A 14049-nucleotide genomic window follows, 5' to 3' on the forward strand; every position below is an offset into this window, starting at 1 on the left:
TCTCACCTAATTCTTTCACCCATTGTCAAGAACTCAAGATACATTCTTCAAATCTGCATTCCAACTATTGTTTCCATCAAAATACCTTCAAATTCATGAAGCACTAGTGTAGAGATGTAACTTTGAGTCGCCACTCACTTAGTGAGAAAAAATTTACCAAACTTGCAAAACATAACAAGCTGGTTTAGAATTTACAACAGGTATGTGAAAACTTTATACAACACTTAGGAATTTCACACTTTGGACAAAGTGAAAGAACCTAACATTGATTCTGAATTTTAACAACAACTTATCAAAATGCGAAGTGATTTTGATACTACAACTTAATCAATTCAATCAAACTACTACTGTCAATGAATAAGGATACTGGGGGACATGAAGCTTAAGCAAGGACAATAAGGAACACCTCTTGCTATAGATTCACTATATCCAATCTGTTTCATGCTAGAGATTTTGGTTCTTTCTATATGCAACTCCTCAAAAAAGTCACCATTTTGTTGGTGTTTTGAAATGTTACGGGTTTCCAATTACCTTGATGAGAACAAGACACATCTAGGGGTAGAAAACTCCCATCCTTAACATGTCCTTTCAGACACTGAGCCAACTATAAGGCAAGACTCTTCTTCTACTTTAGGCTCTACAAAACGTAGGTGGGTAGACCTCATACTCAACTATATGGTACCAATGCAAAAACATATTCTTGAATCTATTAAGTAGATAAAAACCCTTATATCTCCTAATAACTCATGTAATAACATAGATCTATAGTAGCTAAGTGCAGGAAAATAAAATTCACAAGCTAAGTGAGAGCATTCTATTCTAGCTCTTCAACATGAAAGGGAAAAGCATTTGATTAATGATGTTGAGTTCAACAAAACTTCAAATATGTAGCAGTAATAATGAATGATCCTATAGCTTATCAATGCCTTTTCTATTGGTAATTCCATGAATCAAATGTATACATCTATGATATCAATCATATATTTCATACACCAAGACATTAGATCTATCCTATCACTTTGTGAATTAGACATCGGTGTTCATTTAGACCTTATTCTCATGAAATATCCTTGTCAAATAATGAGCAACCCTGTCAAACACATCAAGCATTTACTTGGTCCTTTGTTCCAATAGCAAATAAATTTTTGACATACAACCTTAAAGGGATGCAAATGGATCTTAGCTCTTTGTTCCTAGACCACATAAGACTATAGATTACTAAGATAGGAGATGAGAATCAAAATGAAACTAATGAGATTCTTGCTCATTTGTATTCATTTCCTTGAAACAATAGAATCAAATGCATGACATCAAAACATGAAAACACCTAACATATCAGAACTATCTGTATTATCTTTCCTACTGCTGTTCATGCAAGAGAAATTGTTGAAGAAAATGTGGTGTCACAGTAATGAAAACACATCAAAATTGGAACGAATGTTATCACAACAATTATTCTTTTTCTTTCCAAAACTAGAACCAATACAATGAGAAAGAAAGAGAATGATATAGGAGGAAGTGAATTCCTAAATCTATTGTAAAGATGACATGTGTCCACTTGAAAAACCTCTCCTAACAGTGAAAAGAATCTCTCTAATCTCTCTCTATAACTGGATATCAAATCCTTGATTAGTTTTGCCTCTCAAAAGCATAAAGTGATTCAAAAACTTGATGGAAAAATAACCGTTTTTGATGCCAAATCTCAAATCAAGTCAAAGACAAAAATTAGTTAAATGGCCTCTAGAATGCAATATAGTCTTTTCAAAATTTTTTTTCCACATTCAGGCTTCAACAAGCTTTTATATCTGCCTCCTAGCCAATTTTGATGCTCCATGATGAAATTTGCCCATTTTGTTGAGAATACCCTATAATTTACAAGTTTTCTTATAGCATGAACTAGTGGATATCTATGCAAAAACTAACTTTAGAAATAGATAGCTCATCTCTTCCCAGTTTTGATGATATATTGAAGTGCCTATTTCGGATAGAAAACACCCTTGTAGTGGCCATTTGAAATTCTGGCTCCTGTTCATGACTTTGCATAGCATTATATTTCATAAATTCAACTTTTTCTATAGTTTCAAACTATAGAATAAATTTCCAATTTATTAAAAATTTTATGACTTGCACATTTAGAGAAAAACATAAAAAATAAGGTTTTTTCCCTTTATTTTCAATTCGGGTCAAACCTAGTTGACCGACCCTCACCATGTGTCAAGATATGATTGGCTAGTTACTACTTTGTCATTAGACCCTTGCCACCTGGATGCCATGTGGCATTATTTGATTCATCCTCTATTCTACCATGTCAGCATCATTATGCCACATCATCAATCACTATGTCACTATCCCAGTTAGCATTCTACCACATCATCAATGACATAGCGACATAGTGATACATGTCACCTACCACCACCTCAACATCTCAAAAATCGTGTCATGCTTGAAGCCTCTACCACGTATCATTATCAGACTCATCCACCTCACTACAACATCAGTGCCACGTATTAATCTTTGATTGGGTCACCATGTCACCATGTTAATAGTTAAGCAACTTCCTCTTGGTGACATGGCGACCACCATTAGATTTTCCATGTGTCATAATCTAGTGCATTAGAGTACTTCCTTGACACATAGTGTCATTTATCTTGTACTTTGTCCATTGCTTTCCATGTCTCACCATCAGATTTGTCCACCTCCCCTGATTAGCACGTCACCAATACATCTCAGCTACCATGTCAACCAAATTGGACCAATGACTATCTTGCCAGATTTTTTACTTTTCAAGCCAAATTTTTTGATTTTGTGATGGGTTGCCATGTCGCTTGCCAAAAAATCTTGCCATTTTCTAGTGGCGACATGGCACCTTCCTAGATTCTCAACTTTTCTTTCCATGACTTTGTTTTTCAGCAACACTTTTTGACAACTGTTCTTTCTTTCCAACCAAAATTTCTCCTTTTCAGTAGCCAACTGAGTGGGCCCCTCCACATGCATGACTTCTTACAAAAGCATGTGTTTTGGAGACAACATACAAGGTGAGTATTATTGTATTTAAACACTACAAAATTCCCCAACTCAAGAAATGTTTGATAAAGGTTTAAAGGAACCTCCTCTTCTTTGAGTGAATTTTAGATGCTACCTTCTCATGCAGATCCCCTCCTCATATGACTGCATTTTTTCTTGCAACATGGGGAATCTCCCTAACAATGTGCTTTCTATTTTCTTTGGCTGCCATGTTGTCTATTTTCAATCGATGGCTTCTTCCTTTTTTGCCATCTTGGACTTCTCTAGATCTCAGGCACCCCTATTAATCTCCAACTCCCCTTCTTCTACTACATGTGGTCCTCTTCTAACTACCATTGGTTTTCACATCTATAGGGATATCCTTCAAAGGACGATAGATGTCTTGTTATAGGCAAAAGAAGAGAGTCAAGTGTGTTGAAGTCCTTGGTGATCTCCTTCAATTTCTTGAGAAGAGAAAGAGGGATCTGGTTTTTGAGTTATAGTAGGAATGACATCTTTGAATGCTTTCCTGCATACAATTGACTCTCACAGTCATAAAACTTCTAGAAATTAGAGACTAAATCTTTCACTCTTGCAAACATATTGTAATAAGTCTCTGACCTCCAAGATGCTTCCCCTATAGATTTGACCTTGCAACTTATGTTGTTAGGCACTTTGGATGTGCATACACTTGGGCTACCTTTTTGTGGGCTTCCTTGGCTTTGCTTTAACTGTAGCTTTCTTTCAACATGCCCCTACATTCACCTTTTGTTCATGTACATGATCTCTTTCAGTGCAAAAAACCACACACCTTATGTTGGCTGCAAGGAGTCTCTGTCCATCCTTTCTTTCTCAATGTGGGAACTCTCTTTTATTTGAAATATGCTCATGTACTTCCCCTTATTACTATAAACACTCCATTTCAATATACATCGACTTCTTCTCTTTGGTTACTGTAGTTTCTTTGGGTGTCAAAAACCTTAGCTAATGAACAACAAACTTTAGAGGATGTGCTTTGAGTTTTGATAAATCGAGGTTCGAATCAAGCTCTTCATCTGATTCTTCAACAACACTAATATTATCTCCTTGGATGATATACAAACCCAAGACAAGTTGCTTTTCCCCTGCATAACAAATATGATAGATTCTTGATGTTGCCTCTATTGCCATACACAAAATGCAACCTCACTTTGCTCAATACCATAATTGTGTTTTTTTTTGTTCTTGAGAATATATTATGACTTGAATGCAACCTTACATGATTCAGTCAAGTTAAACTAGCTTTATGACTTCCATTCTTCTATTTGTTAGATAGGTCTTCTATTCATTGGACCACACACATTTTTCCATTTTTATATCAAAGCATAGCTTGTTCCCTTTTAAATTTGCTAAGTGGTCTTTTTTCTTATCTTTTGAAGTGAAGGCACCACTTTAAAACCATCGGGTAGCAAAATATACAATTTTTAACATCAATAATGCTCTGGCAACATTGGGATAGAGAAAAGTCTAATCACTGATATACTTCTTCTGGAAGGTGCAATGGTTGATGTTTCAAATGAATCCACATGAATCCTTAAGCACAATATCAACAACTTCCTTTGGAAGTTCCTTTTCAAGTGCTACGATGTCAAGATCTGAGCTAGTCACAAGATATATGCAATGACTGAACAACTGATCATTTCTAGCCTTAGACAAAATTGTTCCTTGTTCTTTTGACTTTTATCCAGTCAACTTCATTGTTGGGCAATGAACTGATCTATCTAGATATTTAGTTACTTAACATTGAAGCTTGAGAATCCATTTGACCATATATGTTTCCTACTCCTTCCTCTGAATGAGTTCCATCCACAACATTTGGACTACTTTTATTAGATGGAATCAATCGGACCCCAAATGGGTCCTGCTAAAAAATATTTCATTTCCCAACAACTGATACTCCAAACTAGTCCACTGATTGCCTAGTACTGATTGGAATCAAGTTCATAAACTAATTAATCAATCAAAACTCATTTTACCATGGATCTACAAACTGTCAACTTTGTGCCAAGACGTCCTTTGACTAGCTTTATAAACTGATCTAAACACCTGATTGGGCTTTGAAAATTGGCACACTTATTCTTTGTTTTGCACACTCCTACCCTATTGAATCTTGTCTCATGATGAATTCTTAGTCAAAAAATATTGACTGATGAAGTTGTCCTCTCAGAATTGCCTGCAAGAAAACAAGTTAGAAAACTATAAAATGCTTTTGGATTCGGCTTCAAAGACTAGGTAAACTGACACTTGAGGAAACTAAAACTAGGGCATTGGTTCACTATCATGAGGAAAGTATAAATTTGTGATTTGGACTCATGATGAATAAATGGGCACAAGTGGCAAGCAGCCAAAGTGGGCTACTCAGAATTTGCAAATTGGAAACAATGACAAAAATATTTTTTGCAAATGAAATGGACCTGGGAAAGTGTGTTGATGGATTCGTCATGACTTAAAAATTGGCACACATAAAGTATTTTTGGAGGAGAACATAGTGGTACAATCCATTTGATCTCACCTATCAAAAATTTCAAGATATGATAGCACAAACAGGGGTACTGATCAATCTGCACTTCTTGACACCAGTAAAAAGTTGCAAGTTGCATTTGGAGTCCTGTTTGAAAACTGATTAAACAGGTTTTTCATAAGCTCAAAATTGAAACCTAGCAAGTCTTTAACCTCTAGAATGCAACTCAAAAGGAATTTTAGGATTTTGATCAAGTGGGTCAACGTTATAACAAGTCAAACAAGGCTTCCCAGAATTCAAAACAAATTGCATCAACATGACAACATTAAAAGACCAACTTTGAGGGATTTAAAACCTAGTCAAATGGATTTGAAATGACTCATAATATGAAACATAGGTTATCTAGTATGGACACTAAACACTCCCAAAGCGGCAAGTCATGAAACATTATTAGGTGCAAGATATTCAATTGCAAACACATCCTTTTGTCGTTGTTTGACACTTAAGCCAAAATGCAAAACTGACTATTGCTCAAAATGGTACTTCACAAAATGGCTAAGAATGACAATTTATCATCATGGGATGCATAGATGTACTGAATGCATGGTGCTAGAAGCATTACACACCTCTTGGAGCTCATAAGTACAATCACGTTCACATGCATCAAAAAGCGCTTAAGGGCTTATTTTTTCAATGGTACTCAAAATCAGGGCCTTGATTTTGAGTCCCAACAACATCAATGATAAATATTGTTATAAATGCAATACATAAACACTCAATCATATCTCTAACATACTAAGAAAATCCCCATATAAATGCCTCACAAGTCTTCACAAAATGAAAACCAAATTCTTCCATCTCAATCATAGCATCATGAACATGTCTCTAACCAAAATCTAAGACTGTTAACTAAGCTTTAACTCTGTCAAAATGATACAACATAAATAATGACATACAATTTCCTATACATCGGGTTGCAATAAATCCTCTACAAAAATTCTATAACTCACACAAAACACCATAATAGTTTTCATAAAAATAGACATAGTATTTATACACATCTATGAACATACTACTACTTGCACTAAATCTAATTGTACAAACACAAAATGCACTGAATAAAACTCTCTCTGTAACTGTTCTTGAAGTGTTCAAAAATATGATATGTTGACATCAATGACATACATTCATGAATGCAACACATAAGCACTCAATCATCTCTAAAAGGATATTAGCATTATCCTAAGGATATTCATGTCAAAAAAAATAGCTCCTACTAATACACTAGAGCATTTCAACTTGTATAACCATAAAAACATATTGAAATGAGAAAAAATAGATTTGATGAGCTAGAGTTTTTTCTTAATAGAACAAACATTGTTCCACTTAGTATCTTAGAGAATTTTAGCAAACCAAAATAAAAATATTAAGAAAGATTTTTGTTACTACCTTCAAAGAGGAAAAAAAAAATAAGAATTTTGAAATTGTTTAGGGCCTACTTGTTTAGGAGAATTCAACTAGAATAGGAATTGGGAATTTGGTTTTAATTCTTAGTTTGGTGTGCCAAATCAAAATTGGGAATTGGAATTCATATTCCCATTTTGGCCTCAAAATGAGAATTCACAATTCCACCAAAATAGGTGTTATTAGAATCACAATTCCAATTCCATTTTGACTTTCACAAATTTGATCAAATTTTTGAATCTGCTAAAAATTTCAAATGCTTAATCTTGTTATTTCATTGAATAAAATTTCTAGAATTTAAATATAAATTTAAATATTTGAAATTTGTTTGATCCTTACTACCTAAAGTTTTTCATTTAGTTCCCTTTGAATTAATTATTTAATCGTTCTAGAATGTTGATGAAATTCTCTGATGAATATCCAATCTCAAAAAAAAAACCTCCGAAACATATATTGACTTGTAGACGGATAGATTGACAACAAAAAAATTGCCCACTCCTCTACAATCCTTGACCTATTTCTTGGACTTGTGTACTAATGGTGGCTATGCTATTGAGGAAACATAGATAGAGTGAGAAGGTTTTGACTTGAGAAATTTCATACACTTCTCTTTCTACTATTTCTGTTGGCTTTTGCCAAATAGTTGACAACGATGTGGAAGAGAGATAATATCCTTTGGTCATTTGGGCATATGCCATGATACCTTCAATGTTATTTTCCTATGGCCTTCTAGTAACTTTATGTACAACACAACTAAATCTTTATTAGGTTCTATCCAATTAAAAGTAATGTGTAAGCTGAATTGGTTTATGAGGTGGTGATCTAATTTCACATTGATTCTTGATTCCTTCTTAGATTAAAAAATTTAAACTTAAATTTCAACCCAAATTCCACTTTTAGTTTTGTCGAACTAAACAAGTTTGGAATAACAGATCCAAAATAACAAATTACAGAATGAAAAATCTAGAATAAAAATTTCCAAATTCCAATTCCTATTCCAGTAGCCAAACGGGCCCTTAATCATATCCAACAATTTTTTAGCTAGTCTTGTTCACCAAAACCCATGCTGGGCAGTAACTCTACATTCTTAATGGGACATTGATTTCAATCTATATGAATTCTACATGGACTAGACTATTTGGATTCAAGTTAGGAAAACTAAGGAGAGAAGTAAAGCCTCTTTAGGAGGATTAAATATTTCACACTTGATGAATTTTAAAATAACTCAAAAAGGTAATACTCAAGTCAAAATTCAAAATTTAGCCTTAAAAAAAATATTATAGAAGAAAAATGTTTTTTTTTTTGCATTCAAGAATAGGAAAAGAATTTCTTTCTCCACTATCCTCATGCAGAACAAAATTTTTTCCTTCTCTAGATTCTCTCTCCTTGTAGTTTTTGAAAGAGAACCACAATGTCCACTTCCAAGGTTAGAGCTATATTTTTAATTTTTAGTTAAAGTCTGACATTTTCATCATTATTATATATAATTTTAAAAATATACAACATATTAAATAGTAATTTTAGATTCAACAAGGGACTAAATTGTTTTATTTTTCTGATTTACTAGTAGGAAATTTGACTAAAGACTACCTATCATCACACATTATAAGAATTTTTTTTTTTTAATGCATGGTATAGAAATTAAATCTTTAAGTCTCATATTGATTATTGGAGTATAAGTTAGAAACAAAATAGATTAAGCTAATACAATTTTATATGATCACATAGAGTAATATTTAGAAATAAAACTTATCTTTAAACATATAATGCATCTATGTGGTGTGTGTATTGTGTGTGAAATAGTGTACCTGTATAAACATAACCACACTTAAATAAAACATTAGATTGTTACTCCATAATTAGTAAGAAGAGAAAATTATAAGCAAAAACATTAACAAGAGCATTTTATGTAATTATAATGCATTGAAGATGAGTGAATTAAGACCAAATGAGTTGATTCCATTATGAAATTGAAGTTATCTAAATGCAAAGTGTGCAATTAAGCTAGATAAGAATGAAATTATGCAACATGTACTTAAGATGTAAGAGTGTGGGATCAAATGAGCTTTAAATTCATTCATTTTGATTAAAATTGAGAGGAAATGAGTGGTTAAGATTGATTCTTAAAGAGTGATCAGGATTAACCCTTAATTTATCCATGTTTGTTAACTCCCATTGGCCCATTACAATTGATTTGTCTCTTAATGATGAATTGTAATTTAAGAGATTTTATTAATGTATTTTAATTAATTACTTTAGCCAACAAGATTTAATTAAATAGGTGTTACCAATAAATTTTTTTAAATAGGCCAAGGTAATTAATGAAGATGCTTGATATATTAATAATGAGTTAATGCTTGATCAGGGAATTTGATGATTTTTATGAATTATGCAAGTACTTGCATAATTAAGGAGTATATTATGACTTGGAACAAATAGGGCTTCTAGTTAGACTAGCCCATTTTATGGTGGTTATATTTGCCCCTCTTTGAATCAACGTGCAAGAAACACATTGACTCAAAGAAAAAGTGTTGCTAACACATAGAATAGTTTGGTACATTAGTGATGAAATTATTCTTGATTCATAGATTGAGAATTCTAAGCTTAACCAAACAACATTCAGATGGTTGAAAGTTTTAATCCATGAATTTGAACTTGATGGAACAAGAACTGATAGTTCCAAGAAAGTAGTGAGAGCTAACACCACTTGGAAACCTCTTATGTTCACTTGGTATTATCTTAATTTGGATAATGTTGTGAGAAATGGGTTGCCTTCTGGTGGATGTAGCATTAGAGACCACAATGGTTACTCATTGTTGCATATTTAGACCATATTTTGTTGGACTCTACCAACAACCAAGATGAGTGAATGACACTAGGGATTGATACTATTTTGGTGAATTAAAAATTTCCCTCTTAATTTTCATTGACTCTATTGTGATTGAGGGAGATTTTTAGTTAATTATTGAATTTATTAAAGGAAATCATTCCCTTGGATTAGTTATCCAAGGTTTAATTGACGATGTCCATGCCATCCTTAATGGATTTGATGAATTCTTTAGGGTTCGAGGCATCACCTTGAAAAATAATATTTGGGCTACTATTCACCAATGGTAGGCTACTATTTGCACATAGTTGATGAGATATTCTCTTCTATTGTTAAAATGGCTTCTATCCGTATTGTTTTAATTATTATGGCTACTGAAGATTTTCATTTGGAGTAGCTTGATGTTAAAATAGCTTCCTTCATGGTGATTTGGATGAAGAGATATATATGGCACAACCATAGGGATTTGAGGTCAAAGGTAAGGAGAACTTAGTGTGCAGATTGAAGAAAATTTTATATGGCTTCAAGCAAGCACCTCGGCAATGGTATCTAAAATTTGATAGTTTATGCATGAGCATGGATATAGTAGATGTTATTCAGATCATTTTGTTTATTTTAAGATGTTGGATGATGACAACTACATTATTTTATGTTTATATGTTGATGATATGCTTGTAGCTAGGTTTAACATAGATCACATTAAGGGGTCGAAACACTAGTTACCACATGCATTTTCTATGAAGGATTTGGGGGCATCAAAGCAAATCCTTGGTATGAAGATTTGTAAGAATAGGAAGAATAGGAAATTGATGCTATCTCAGGCTGATTATGTTGAGAAGGTGTTGCAACATTTCTTTATGGAGAATGCTAAAGCTGTCAGCACATCTTTACTTGGTCATTTGAAGTTGACTAAGGAGATGTGTCTAAAGACATGAGAAGAGGAAGATAAGATGTCCAAGGTACCCTATGCTTCAATTTTAGGAAACTTTATGTATGCTATGGTATGTACAAGGCTAGATATTGCACATGCAGTGGGAGTTGTTAGCAGGTATATGATTCATCCAGGGCTTGAGCATTGGAATGTAGTTAAATGGATTCTTAGATATTTGAGAGGCACATCCAGTAAGTGTTTACACTTTGGGTGCTCTACTAATGATCTACAAGGTTATGTTGACTCAGATTTGGCAAGTGATATTGATACCAGGTAGAGTACTATAGGTTATGTATTTACTATTGGTGGGGCATTAATTAGCCAGGTTTCTAGGTTATAGAAGGTTAATGCTTTATACACTATAGGGCATAGTATGTTTCTGCTACATAGACAACCAAGGAAATGATATGGCTTCAATTTTTCTTGGAAAAATTGGGACACCGTCAAAGGGATAATTATATATTTATAGATAGTTAGAGTGCCATTCATCTTGCAAAGAATTCAGCTCTACATTCAAAGACAAAACACATCTAGTTGCGGTACCATTTCATTCGATCAATTTTGGATGATAGACAGTTAAAGTTGGATAAGATACATACATATGACAATGCAACATATATGTTTACAAAGGTAGTGACAAGGGAGAAGCTGAATTCCTCTTTAGCTTCGGTTGGTCTTCTAGACTGAATAGGAATAAAAGAACAGTAGAGTCTAGGTTGGTTTGATCCAATGGGAGCCCCATGTGGTAGCAGTATTACTATAGGATCAGTCTCCAAGTGCAAGATTTTTGTCTAGTGTGGAGTGTAATCAATCCCCAAGTGGGAGATTGTTAGTTTGTGGTGACTAATCAAGGAAGTACTATACATAACTCATAAATTCTTTGGGGTTCAAGGCATCACCCCAATTTTTTTTTTCGCTACTATTCGCCAATAGCTAATATTTTCCAATTAGCTATTATTTATATTCACCAATTTATGGCCAACATGTTGTAACTAATTTTAACCCTAAAGCAACAAAAATACTTGTATAAAAATGCTTAGGGTTAAGGATTGTCTCATAAGGTGTGATGTTAAAATTGCTTCTTACGGTGATTTTGAGTTGTAAGGGATTAAAAATTGTAATCAGGTTGTAATCACTAGATCATATTAATATTGGAATTGTTTTTGGTGGATGCAGCCCAGGGATTGGGTGAACCACATTAGATCTTGGTGTCCTATATTCTCTTTTATGCGATCTACTATTTTTTGGTATTTGTTATATTTGTATGTAACTGTTATTTCTATCTAAGGTTAATCCTAACACCTCTTAGGTATCAAATATTGGTGAAAGAAGAGCTCCCTCCCGCTTGAGACTCACTTTCATGAGAAAGGATGCTACTTTGTATTCTTATTATGATTAACACTTTTAATGAATGCTTTTTTGGTGCAACCCTTTTTAGTGTTGTTAGAAATTTTTAGCAAGCACTTTTTTTCACACATTAGAGATCCTTCTCTATTATGATGCAAATTTATTACATAGATAATTTCTTCTATTCTTATGTATCCCCTCTACTGAAAAATATGATCCTTAAGGTGAATTTCTCAAAATTTTGTTAGAAAGTAAAGTCCACCAAGATAACTGAGAAGGTGGGAGGGGGTGAATTAGTTATATATTTAAAATAAATATTTTTATCCTTATTAATTCTGAAACATGTAAAAAATAGATGCAACAACCATAGAAAGATAACCATGCACAATAACACCATATATGTTAACTAGGGAGACTCTAAATTAGAGGGAAAACCTTGATGGTAACGATGTCCACAAGATGATGTACTAATATAAATGATCCTTATTAAAGGATGGGATTTTTTAGGAGCCAATGAAATAAAATTAGTACATATGAGTCCCTATTAGGAGAATTTGAATCCTTGGTATAAGATTCAAGCCCTATTAGGAGTTTTGCCAACCCTGTTAGGAGTTGAAAGGAGGATAACTGAACCCATTGTTCAAAAAGCCTCTAATTGTATTCACCAAACAATCTTCAAGATAATCTATCCAAGTTCTAAACTGACTAAACAACACATTATTTTCCAATCTAGTTCCTTTGAAGATTACAGTACATACTAATCATCAATCTATACTCTAACTGTTGGCATTAAGGTGAATTTGTCTATTAGTAACTTAAGAGTTAGTTAATTTGTTACATTGCTACCAAGCTCTATAATTTCTACTGAGCTTATCAATAATCTAGTAGTGTTAACCAAGTGTTTTAGTTTTTCTTGAGCTAAATGGTCAAAGTGAAGTTCATGTTGAGCTTCACAATGTCTACTGAGCAGTTGAGATAGTTTACTATATCACCTAAGTGTAGCAGAGTCTACCGAGCTATCTAGTAGAAGTGATGAAGATAATAGTGTTACCCGAGCCTTGTAGTGTTAACCAAGCATATCTAATAGCTACCAAGCTTTCTGTAATAACCAAGTGAATCTAGTGTTGATCAAGCCATGGAGTGTCGACTGAGTGATTCAATATGTACCAAGTTTCTCAAGTTTCTCAGTGTTCATCAAGTCACATAGTGATAACTAAGTTTATGCTGCTTGACGTGATCAATATGGCCTGAGCTTCAATGTCAATTGAGTGATAGAGCATGTTGAGCAGTGACAATGGTTATTGAATGTCATAACATCACCAAGTTGTCATTCAGAACCCAAGTTATAGCAGTTGGGCCAACTTTGTAAATTATGATTAACTGGGTATTATAGCTGATTCTAGAAGGTAATCAAGTGGATTGACACACACACACACACACACACACACACACACACACACACACACACACACACACACACACACACACACACACACACACACATATATATATATCTATATATATATATATGTATATATATATATGTATATATATGTATATATTATACCATATCCAATGAGTATGTGTATGTATATGTGGAGTAAGTAGCAGATTGCGAGTTGAAGAAGGCTACATGCAGTATAAGGAAAAATAGAGACTTCTCCATCACAACAAGGTGATCATTGTTTTACAAGGAATCTCATTCAACAAATCAGAGTTATAGATCAGAGACCAACCACTCGTTCATCATAACAGGTGCATCAGTCAATTTCTCTAACAAGGTGGACTTAATAGTCTTATTTCAAATCTCCTAACATAGTGCATACTTCATTGTATGTTTGTAAATCCTTTCACAAGGTGGAATAATAGTCCTTATTGCTCCTAACAGGGAAAATCACTAGAAGTGATCAATTGTAAGCCTTAATAGACCAACTTTATATTGCAATACTAAAGTTTGTGCGTATATCCCCACCTCAG

This window comes from Cupressus sempervirens, chromosome 11 (assembly GCF_028749045.1).
Source record: "Cupressus sempervirens isolate cs-2001-9-10 chromosome 11, ASM2874904v1, whole genome shotgun sequence".
Lineage (NCBI taxonomy): Eukaryota > Viridiplantae > Streptophyta > Pinopsida > Cupressales > Cupressaceae > Cupressus > Cupressus sempervirens.